Source organism: Procambarus clarkii, chromosome 80 (genome assembly GCF_040958095.1).
Source record: "Procambarus clarkii isolate CNS0578487 chromosome 80, FALCON_Pclarkii_2.0, whole genome shotgun sequence".
In the NCBI taxonomy this organism is placed as follows: Eukaryota; Metazoa; Arthropoda; class Malacostraca; order Decapoda; family Cambaridae; genus Procambarus; species Procambarus clarkii.
Genome location: NC_091229.1, coordinates 8,989,664 through 8,998,127, shown reverse-complemented (window position 1 = coordinate 8,998,127; position 8,464 = coordinate 8,989,664). Strand labels below are relative to the sequence as shown.

At 50.6% G+C, this 8,464-nt stretch overlaps 1 long non-coding RNA gene across 1 annotated transcript in view; it reads right to left on the bottom strand.

Moving 5' to 3' along the window:
* Window positions 1-2,275: 2,275 nt before the first annotated feature.
* Window positions 2,276-8,464, bottom strand: part of LOC138357747 (uncharacterized) — a 50,754-nt gene continuing 44,565 nt past the window's right edge. Inside the window, exon 3 of the long non-coding RNA XR_011225126.1 lies at window positions 2,276-2,729. This is a non-coding gene — a long non-coding RNA (uncharacterized lncRNA). The remainder of the gene's footprint in view (window positions 2,730-8,464) is intronic.

Here is an 8,464-nt window from a genome sequence, read left to right as displayed (position 1 = left end):
TCAAATGTCAATACACTGTGGTCACTCATTCCCATGGGGGCTTCAAATTTTATTTCCCTTTTTCCTGATTCATTCAAGGTGAATATGGTCGAGTCTAGATGGTTCGTCATTGCCTCTCATTCTTGAAGGTCCCGCTAACATGTTGGCTCAGTATGTTCCTTGTTGTCACTTCCTAGAGTTTAGCTCTCCATGTATCTGTACCTCCATGTGGGTCCCCATTCTCCCAGTCTATCTTTCCATGGGTTGAAATCGCCCATGAAACAGAAATATTATTTCTATTTCACCCTCTTTCCCACGAGTGTAGTTTCTGTCTCACCCACGCTTCCAGGAGTATAGTTTCTGTCACACACACGCTCCTAGAAGTACACTTTCCGTCTCATCCACTGTCCCATGATTATAGTTTCTGTCTCACCCACATTCCCAAGAACGTTGATGAGTTTCTGTCTTATTGTCTCACCCGTGCTCCCAGGATTATAGTTTCTTTCCCACCAACGCTTCAGGAATATAGTTTGTCACACCCACGCTCCTAAGAGTGTAGATTCTGGTTCACCAATGCTTCTCATTTTCGCTCACAGGATTATAGTTTCAATCTCACCCTCACTTGTAGTATGTTCCTGCCTTACCATGCTCCCAGGAGCATAGTTTCTGTCTCCTCCATGATCCCATGATTATATCTTCGGTTTCACTTATGCTCTCAGCAGTATATTTTTTTCTCAACAACGCTACTACGAGTATAGTTGCTGTGTCACTCACGCTCCCAGGAGTATAGTTTTTTGTCACCCGTGCTCCTAGGCATATAGTTTCTGTGTCACTAACGCACCCAGATGAATAGTTTCAGTCTTAACCACGCTCACAGAAGTATGGTTTTGGCCTCACTCACTACTCCCAGAAGCATTCCCCTTGGTGTAGTGGTAAAACGCTCGCTCGCCGCTTTACAAGCGCTTTAGCCATGGTTCATATCCTGGCTAGGAAGGATTTACTTGGTGACAATCCTTAGCTGTAGCCTCTGTTCACCCAGAAGTGAATGGGTGCCTGGTTGTTAAACGATTCGGCTGGTCACATTCCGGGTTAAATTAGGATTAAGGAACTCCCGAAACGCTATGCGTGATAGTGACTGTACACGAGTGCAAGAACTCTTGTATATATCTAAATACAAATACAAATAGTAAAACAAATATTATTTATTTCTGTTTCACCAGCGCTCCCACGAATATTGTTTCTGCTTGACCCACGCTCTCAGGGGAATAGTTTCTGTCCCCACATATGCTCCCAGGATTATAGTTTCTGTCTCACCCACGCTCCCAGAGCCTAATTTCTGGCTCACCCACGCTCCTTGAAATATATTTTTGGTCTCAACCGCGCTTATAGAAGCATATTTTGTCTCACCTGTGCTTACAGAAGCATAGTTTGTCTCACCAAGGCTCCCTTGAGTATAGTTTCTGTCTCACACACGCTCCAAGGACCATAGTTTCTGCCTCATCCACGCTCTGAGGAGTATAGTTTGTCTCACTGCGCTCCCAGGAATATAGTTCCCGGTTCACCCACGATTCCAGGAATATAGTTCCTGGTTCACCCACGATTCCAGGAATATAGTTTATATCTCACACGCGCTCCCAGGAGTATAGTTTCCGTCCTACCGACGTTCCTAGGAGTATAGATTCTGTCTCACTCGCCTTCACAGGATTAGATTCTAGGTCAAACACGCCCCCAGGAGTATAGTTTCCGTTCCATCCACGCTCCCAAAAGTATAGTTTCTGGGTCACGCTCACTCCCAGGAGTACAGTTTCTTTCTCACCCACGCTCCCAGAAGTATTGTTTCATTTTCACTGACGCTCTCATGAGTATAGTTTCAGTTTCACCCACGTTCACATTACGATAGTTCCTATCACACCCGCGCTTCTCGGAGTACAGTTTCCATCTCACCCAACCTCCTAGGAGAATAGTTTCTCTCTCATCCACGCTCCTATGAATATAGTTTCTTTCTCACACGCGCTCCCAGAAGTATAGTCTCTACCTCACTCACGGTCTCACTAGTATAGTTTCTGTATTACCCACTCTCCCAGGAGTATAGTTTCTGTATTACCCACTCTCCCAGGAGTATAGTTACTGGTTCCCCCACAATCCTATGTGTATACATACAGAAATCACAATAGCGTTGTTACGGACCATTCGTAACCGGGTTCCTTTACACTCTACGATCCTGCTCAAGTTCAGAAGACTCCTAACCTTGATGGATAAATAGTGTAATGTTTAAGGTAAATAAAAATAATAACACTTAAAATTAGCCGTTATTATTACCCATCACCATAATAATTTATATAAGTTACTATGTGAGGTTATCCGGAGCGGCATCACTAGCCCTCACGCCAGCTAGCTTCCCAGATGACGGACACTATATGCCTCTAACGAGGTTTTCACCGTACCACTAGCCCTTACGCTAGCTGCAGTCATGGAGACGCCTTTAAGGGCTCCCCCCTCCGTAGCGCACTTGCTGGTATGCTCAATTAGTGAAGTCAACAACGCTCAACTAGCCCCAATAGCTAGTACCTCCAGGAGTGAAGTCCACAGCGCTCAACTAGCCCCACTGACTAGCACCTTCCATGAGTGAAGTCCACAGAGCTTAACTAACCCACTTGGCTATCACCTTCATGTCGACCCAAGTACTCTTACACTCTCCTGGGTTCACTGACTTCCATTGCTTGTCCCTAGTTGGTCGTCACCTTCAAGCCCTGCCGACAAGAAAATGGGGAACTACGATTAATGGGAGGTCTGAAAATGGACTCTGTTGAAAATTGAGTCTAAAATAATCTATGTCTTATTTAGGTCCTCAAATGGTCTCTGTCATATTTTGGTCATAAATGGACTCTGAAGAAAATCAGTCTTCAAATGGTCTCTGAATAATTTTTGGTGTTTAAACTGATCTCTGTTCAATTTCGGTCTTTTACAGGTGAAAAAGCTGTAAATGGATACAAAACTAAAAATCATGGCTAAGATGTCTGTTTTCTTTACCAAAACTTCTATGAACATATTCTCTGAAAATGGTCGTTTTTCTAAATTTTGGTCATAAAGTCGTAAATAAACTCCTATGATAATATGAACTCTAAAATATTTTCATAAAACTGAACTCTGAATTTTTTTAAATTTTCCCTATATGAACTCTTAACAATCTTATGAAATTATTTTCCTCATAAGAACACTTAATAAACTTTCATGATCGCTTTATCCGAAAATGGTCTTTGAAAAATGCGCGATTTTGAAAACAAACTAAAATTATCCTGGAACCCCCGACGCCCAACACACGATTTTTAAAATTACCTGGCAATCCGTGTCTAGATTCGCTTTTTTTCCAAAAACAAAAATCACCGCTGGGATGTCATCCCTATGTCCGGGATGATCCCAGACGCGTCTTAGTCGATTGCACCACGACATGGTCAAAGAATTGCAACCGGGAGTGCTACTGCCCTCACACAGATCCCGCAGCCTCTCCGAGACACTAACCGGGGTTTTACACAATTCCCCCAGGCACCCGGGCTGTGTCAACAAGCTGTTTTACCTCTTCACCCTTACTTCAATACATACAGAAATCACAATAGCGTGATACATGAATGTATCACGATGATACAATATCAATGTATCAATAGCGTGATGTATTATGCTATTGTGATTTTTGTGTCTATTGAAGTATGAGCGAAGGGGTAGAACAACTTGTTGACAGAGCCCAGGTGCATAGGGGAACTGTGTAACACCCTGGTTTGTGTTTCGAAGAGGCTGCGGGATCTGTGCGAGGGCAGTAGCAATCTCGGTTTCAAATTTTTTACCATGTCGTGGCGGAATCGATTATATAAGGCGCATCTGGGATCATCCCGAACGTAAGTTAAACCCTCAAAACAGCCTTTGTGGATTTGTTCAGTGTGTATTGTTTTTGTCTCACTCGAGTTCACATGATTATAGTTTCTTGGTTACATAATCTCCTTGGAGAATAGTTTCTGCTCCCACCCACGCTCCCGGTGGTATAGTTTCTGTCCCATTCACGATCACAGGAGTATAGTTTCAGCTGCCCTATGATCCCAAGAGTATAGTTTCTGGTTATCTTACAATCCAAGGTGTATAGTTTCTGTCTCATTCGTGTTCCCAGGATTATAGTTTCTAGGTCACACACGTTCCCCCAGGGGTATAGTTTCCGTCCCACCCTCCCAAGCTCCCAGGGGGTATAGTTTCAGTCCCACTCTCCCAAGCTCCCAGGGGTATAGTTTCCGTCCCACCCCTCCCAAGCTCCCAGGAGTAGAGTTTCTGGTTTACTCTAGCTCCCCATGTGTACAGTTTGTGTCTCTCCCACGCTCACAGAAGTGTAGTTTCTTTTTCATCAACGCTCCCTGTAGTATAGTTTCTGTCTCCCCCAGCTCCCAGGTATATAGTTTCTTTCTCACCAGTACTCCCTGGAGAATAGTTTTTGTCTCACTAGTACTCCCAGGAGTATAGTTTTTGTCTCACCCACGCTATCTGGAGTATAATTTCTGTCTCATGCATGCTTACTCCTAGGTGTATTCTTTCTGTCTCAGCCAACGCACCCAGATATATAGTTTAATTCTCACCGACGCTCCCGTGAGCAGAGTTTATGTCTCGTGCTTCTAGGAGAATCGTTTCTGTCTTACCCATACTACAATGAATGCAGTTTCTGTCTCACCCACGCTGCCAGTAGTATAATTTCTTTCTCGCTCACGCTCTCAAGAGTGTAATTTCAGTCTCATCCAAGCTTCCAGAAATATAGCTTCTTCCTCACCCACGCTCCTAGACGTATAGTTACTGTCTCATCCGCTAGTTGTATAGTAATTGATAATATAGTTGTATAGTCATCAGATAGTTTCCGTCTCACGCTCCTAGGATTAAAGTTGCTTTCTCACTCACGCTTCTAGAAGTATAGTTTTGGCTTTATCCACGGTCCCATGATTATAGTTTCTGTCTCATTCACGCTCTCAAGAGTATATTTTCTTTCTCACCCACACCCCCAGGGATATAGTTACTGACTCCCTCTTTTCCAGGATTATAGATTCTGACTCACACCCTTATTCGGAGTATAGTTTCTATCTCACCCACACTCCTAGGAGGATAGTTTCTGTCACACTTACGCACACAGGAGTAAAGTTTCTATCTCACAACGCACCCATAAGTATAGTTTCAGTCTCACTCGCCCAACCAGAAGTAAAGTTTCTGTCTCTCTCACGCTCTCAGGAGTATAGTTTCAGTCTCGCCCACTCTTCGATGAGAATAGCCTCTGGCTCATCCAGCCTCGAGTCATAGGTATGTTATTAATAACTGGCCCTAATAGTCAAGCCAACGGGAAAATGGGTAAACAACATTAAACAAAACCATTACTAAATGTACGTCTTTACTACATATACACATATGTACAGCACATAACACCGCAGGTGTGACTTTCACACAGGGCACACCAAAGAACTTCTGAAATCTTCTTTCCCAACGAGTGCACTTCTATCTTCCAGCGTACAACACACATGGTACCCTCCCTGAGTGCTTTATATCTGGTACTCACGCTGGCAAGTCCACCTTTATCAATAAATTATTGACCAGTTCTCCACAGTATCATCACAAAATCAAAACATCACTATCACCCGTCGGCAACGCGCTGGCAGGGGGGCCGCTGGCAACGCGCTGGCAGGGGGGCCGTCGGCAAGGCACTGGCAGGGTGCCGCCGGCAAGGCGCTGGCAGGGGGACGCCGGCAAGGCGCTGACAGGGGGCCGCCGGCAAGGCGCTGGCAGGGTGCCGCTGGCAAAGCGCTGGCAGGGGGGCCGCCGGCAACGCGCTGACAGGGGGCCACCGGCAAGGCGCTGGCAGGGTGCCGCCGGCAAAGCGCTGGCAGGGGGCCGCCGGCAAGGCGCTGGCAGGGTGCCGCCGGCAAAGCGCTGGCAGGGGGGCCGCCGGCAACGCGCTGACAGGGGGCCACCGGCAAGGCGCTGGCAGGGTGCCGCCGGCAAAGCGCTGGCAGGGGTCGCCGGCAAGGCGCTGGCAGGGGGCCGCCGGCAATGCGCTGGCAGGGGGCCGCCGGCAACGCGCTGGCAGGGGGTCGCCGGCAAAGCGCTGGCAAGTGGCCGCCGGCAAGGCGCTGGCAGGGGGCCGCCAGCAACGCGCTGGCAGGGGACCGAAGGCAACGCGCTGTCAGGGGGTCGCCGGCAACACGCTGGCAGGGGGCCGCCGGCAACGCGCTGGCAGGGGGCCGCCGGCAACGCGCTGGCAAGGGGCCGCCGGCAACGCGCTGGCAGGGGGCCGCCGGCAAAGCGCTGGCAGGGGGCCGCCGGCAACGCGCTGGCAGGGGGCCGCAGGCAACGCGCTGGCAGGGGGCCGCCTGCAACGCGTTGGCAGGGGCCGCCGGCAACGCGCTGGCAAGAGGGCCGCCGGCAACGCGCTGGCAGGGGGCCGCCGGCAAGGCGCTGGCAGGGGGCCGCCGGCAAGGCGCTGGCAGGGGGCCGCCGGCAACGCGCTGACAGGGGGGCCGCTGGCAAGGCGCTGGCAGGGGGCCGCGGGCAAGGCGCTGGCAGGGGACTGCCGGCCAGGCGCTGGAAGGGGGCCCCCGGCAAGGCGTTGGCAGGGGGCCGCCAGCAACGAGCTGGCAGGGGGCCGCCGGCAAGGCGCTGGCAACGCGCTGGCAGGGGGCCGCCGGCAAGGCGCTGGCAGGGGGCCGCCGGCAGCGCGCTGGCAGGGAGCCGCCGTCAACGCGCTGGCAGGGGCCCGCCGACAAGGCGCTGGCAGGGGGCCGCCGGCAACGCGCTGGCAGGGGGCCGCCGGCAACGCGCTGGCAGGGGGCCGCAGGCAACGCGCTGGCAGGGGGCCGCCTGCAACGCGTTGGCAGGGGCCGCCGGCAACGCGCTGACTGGAGTGCCGCTGGCAGGGGGCCGCGGGCAAGGCGCTGGCAGGGGACCGCCGGCCAGGCGCTGGAAGGGGGCCCCCGGCAAGGCGCTGGCAGGGGGCCGCCGGCAAAGCGCTGGCAGGGGGCCGCCGGCAACGCGCTGGCAGGGGGCCGCAGGCAACGCGCTGGCAGGGGTCGCCTGCAACGTGTTGGCAGGGGCCGCCGGCAACGCGCTGGCAAGAGGGCCGCCGGCAAGGCGCTGGCAGGGGGCCGCCGGCAACGCGCTGGCAGGGGGCCGCCGGCAACGCGCTGACAGGGGGCCGCCGGCAACGCGCTGGCAGGGGGCCGCCGACAAGGCGCTGGCAGGGGGCCGCCGGCAACGCGCTGGCAGGGGGCCGCCGGCAACGCGCTGGCAGGGGGCCGCCGGCAACACACTGGCAGGTCTCCAGCAACAAACTGGCAGGTCTCCAGCAACACACTGGCAGGGGACCTCCAGCAACACACTGGCAGGGGACCTCCAGCAACACACTGGCAGGTCTCCAGCAACACACAAGCAGGGGACCTCCAGCAACACACTGGCTGTCTTCCTCTAACAAGTTTCAACCATAAAAAGTCTTAAGATAGGGGACAGGCGGATTGATTCCATCTCATAACTCAACTGGGGGCCATCTCGGGATACGTTGTCCAATCAACAATACTTCACTGGTTATCCCAGACAAATCACAGCCTCCACCTACGCGGCCTACTTGTTCCCACTGGAACAAGTCATGAGTTCAGGACTGCCCTGGTTGAACCGATTATTGTCGACCATGATACCTTACACATAACTTCAGAGGAGTTAAGGTCGTATAGTAAGAAGAAAACTACACAGGTGTCAGTAAAATCACAGCCTTCCCCCGGGGAACTGGAAATGGGGTCGGGTGTGCTCATCAGATGGTGTTGACATCGCAACACACTTGCTCCCAAGAGAATAGTTTGTTTCACCCACGGTCCCGGGAGTACAATTTTTGTTTTCACGCACACTCCCAAGAGTACAGTTAGACATCTTAGTTTATCAAACTTATTCTTAGAGACATCTAAAGTTAATCTCGATCATCAAAGTTGTTCTCTACATCATACAAGTTATTTGCTAAGTAACCTTTCGTTCGTCAGAAATGCTTTCTAAGACATCTTCGCCCATCAAAGTTATTCTCAGAGATATCTAAAGTTATTCTCAGAGACATCAAAGTTATTCTCAGAGACATCTAAACTTAATCTTGGTCATCAAAGTTAATCTCTATGTCACCTTCGTTATTCAGAGAAGCTTTCTGAGACATCCTCATTCAACAAAGCTGTCCTCAGAGCCATCAAAAAGTTAAATACAGTCATCAAAGTTAATCTCTAAGTAACCTTTAGTTCATCAGAGAAGCTTTCTAAGATATCTTCGTTCATCAAACTTATTCTCAGAGACATCTAAAGTTATTCTCAGAGACATCAAAGTTATTCTCAGAGTCATCAAAACTTATTCACAGAGCTACCAAAAGTTATTCTCAGTCATCATAGGTGTTGCCAGAGTCATCAAAGGTATTCTCAGAGTCATCTAAGGTAATCTCTAACTCACT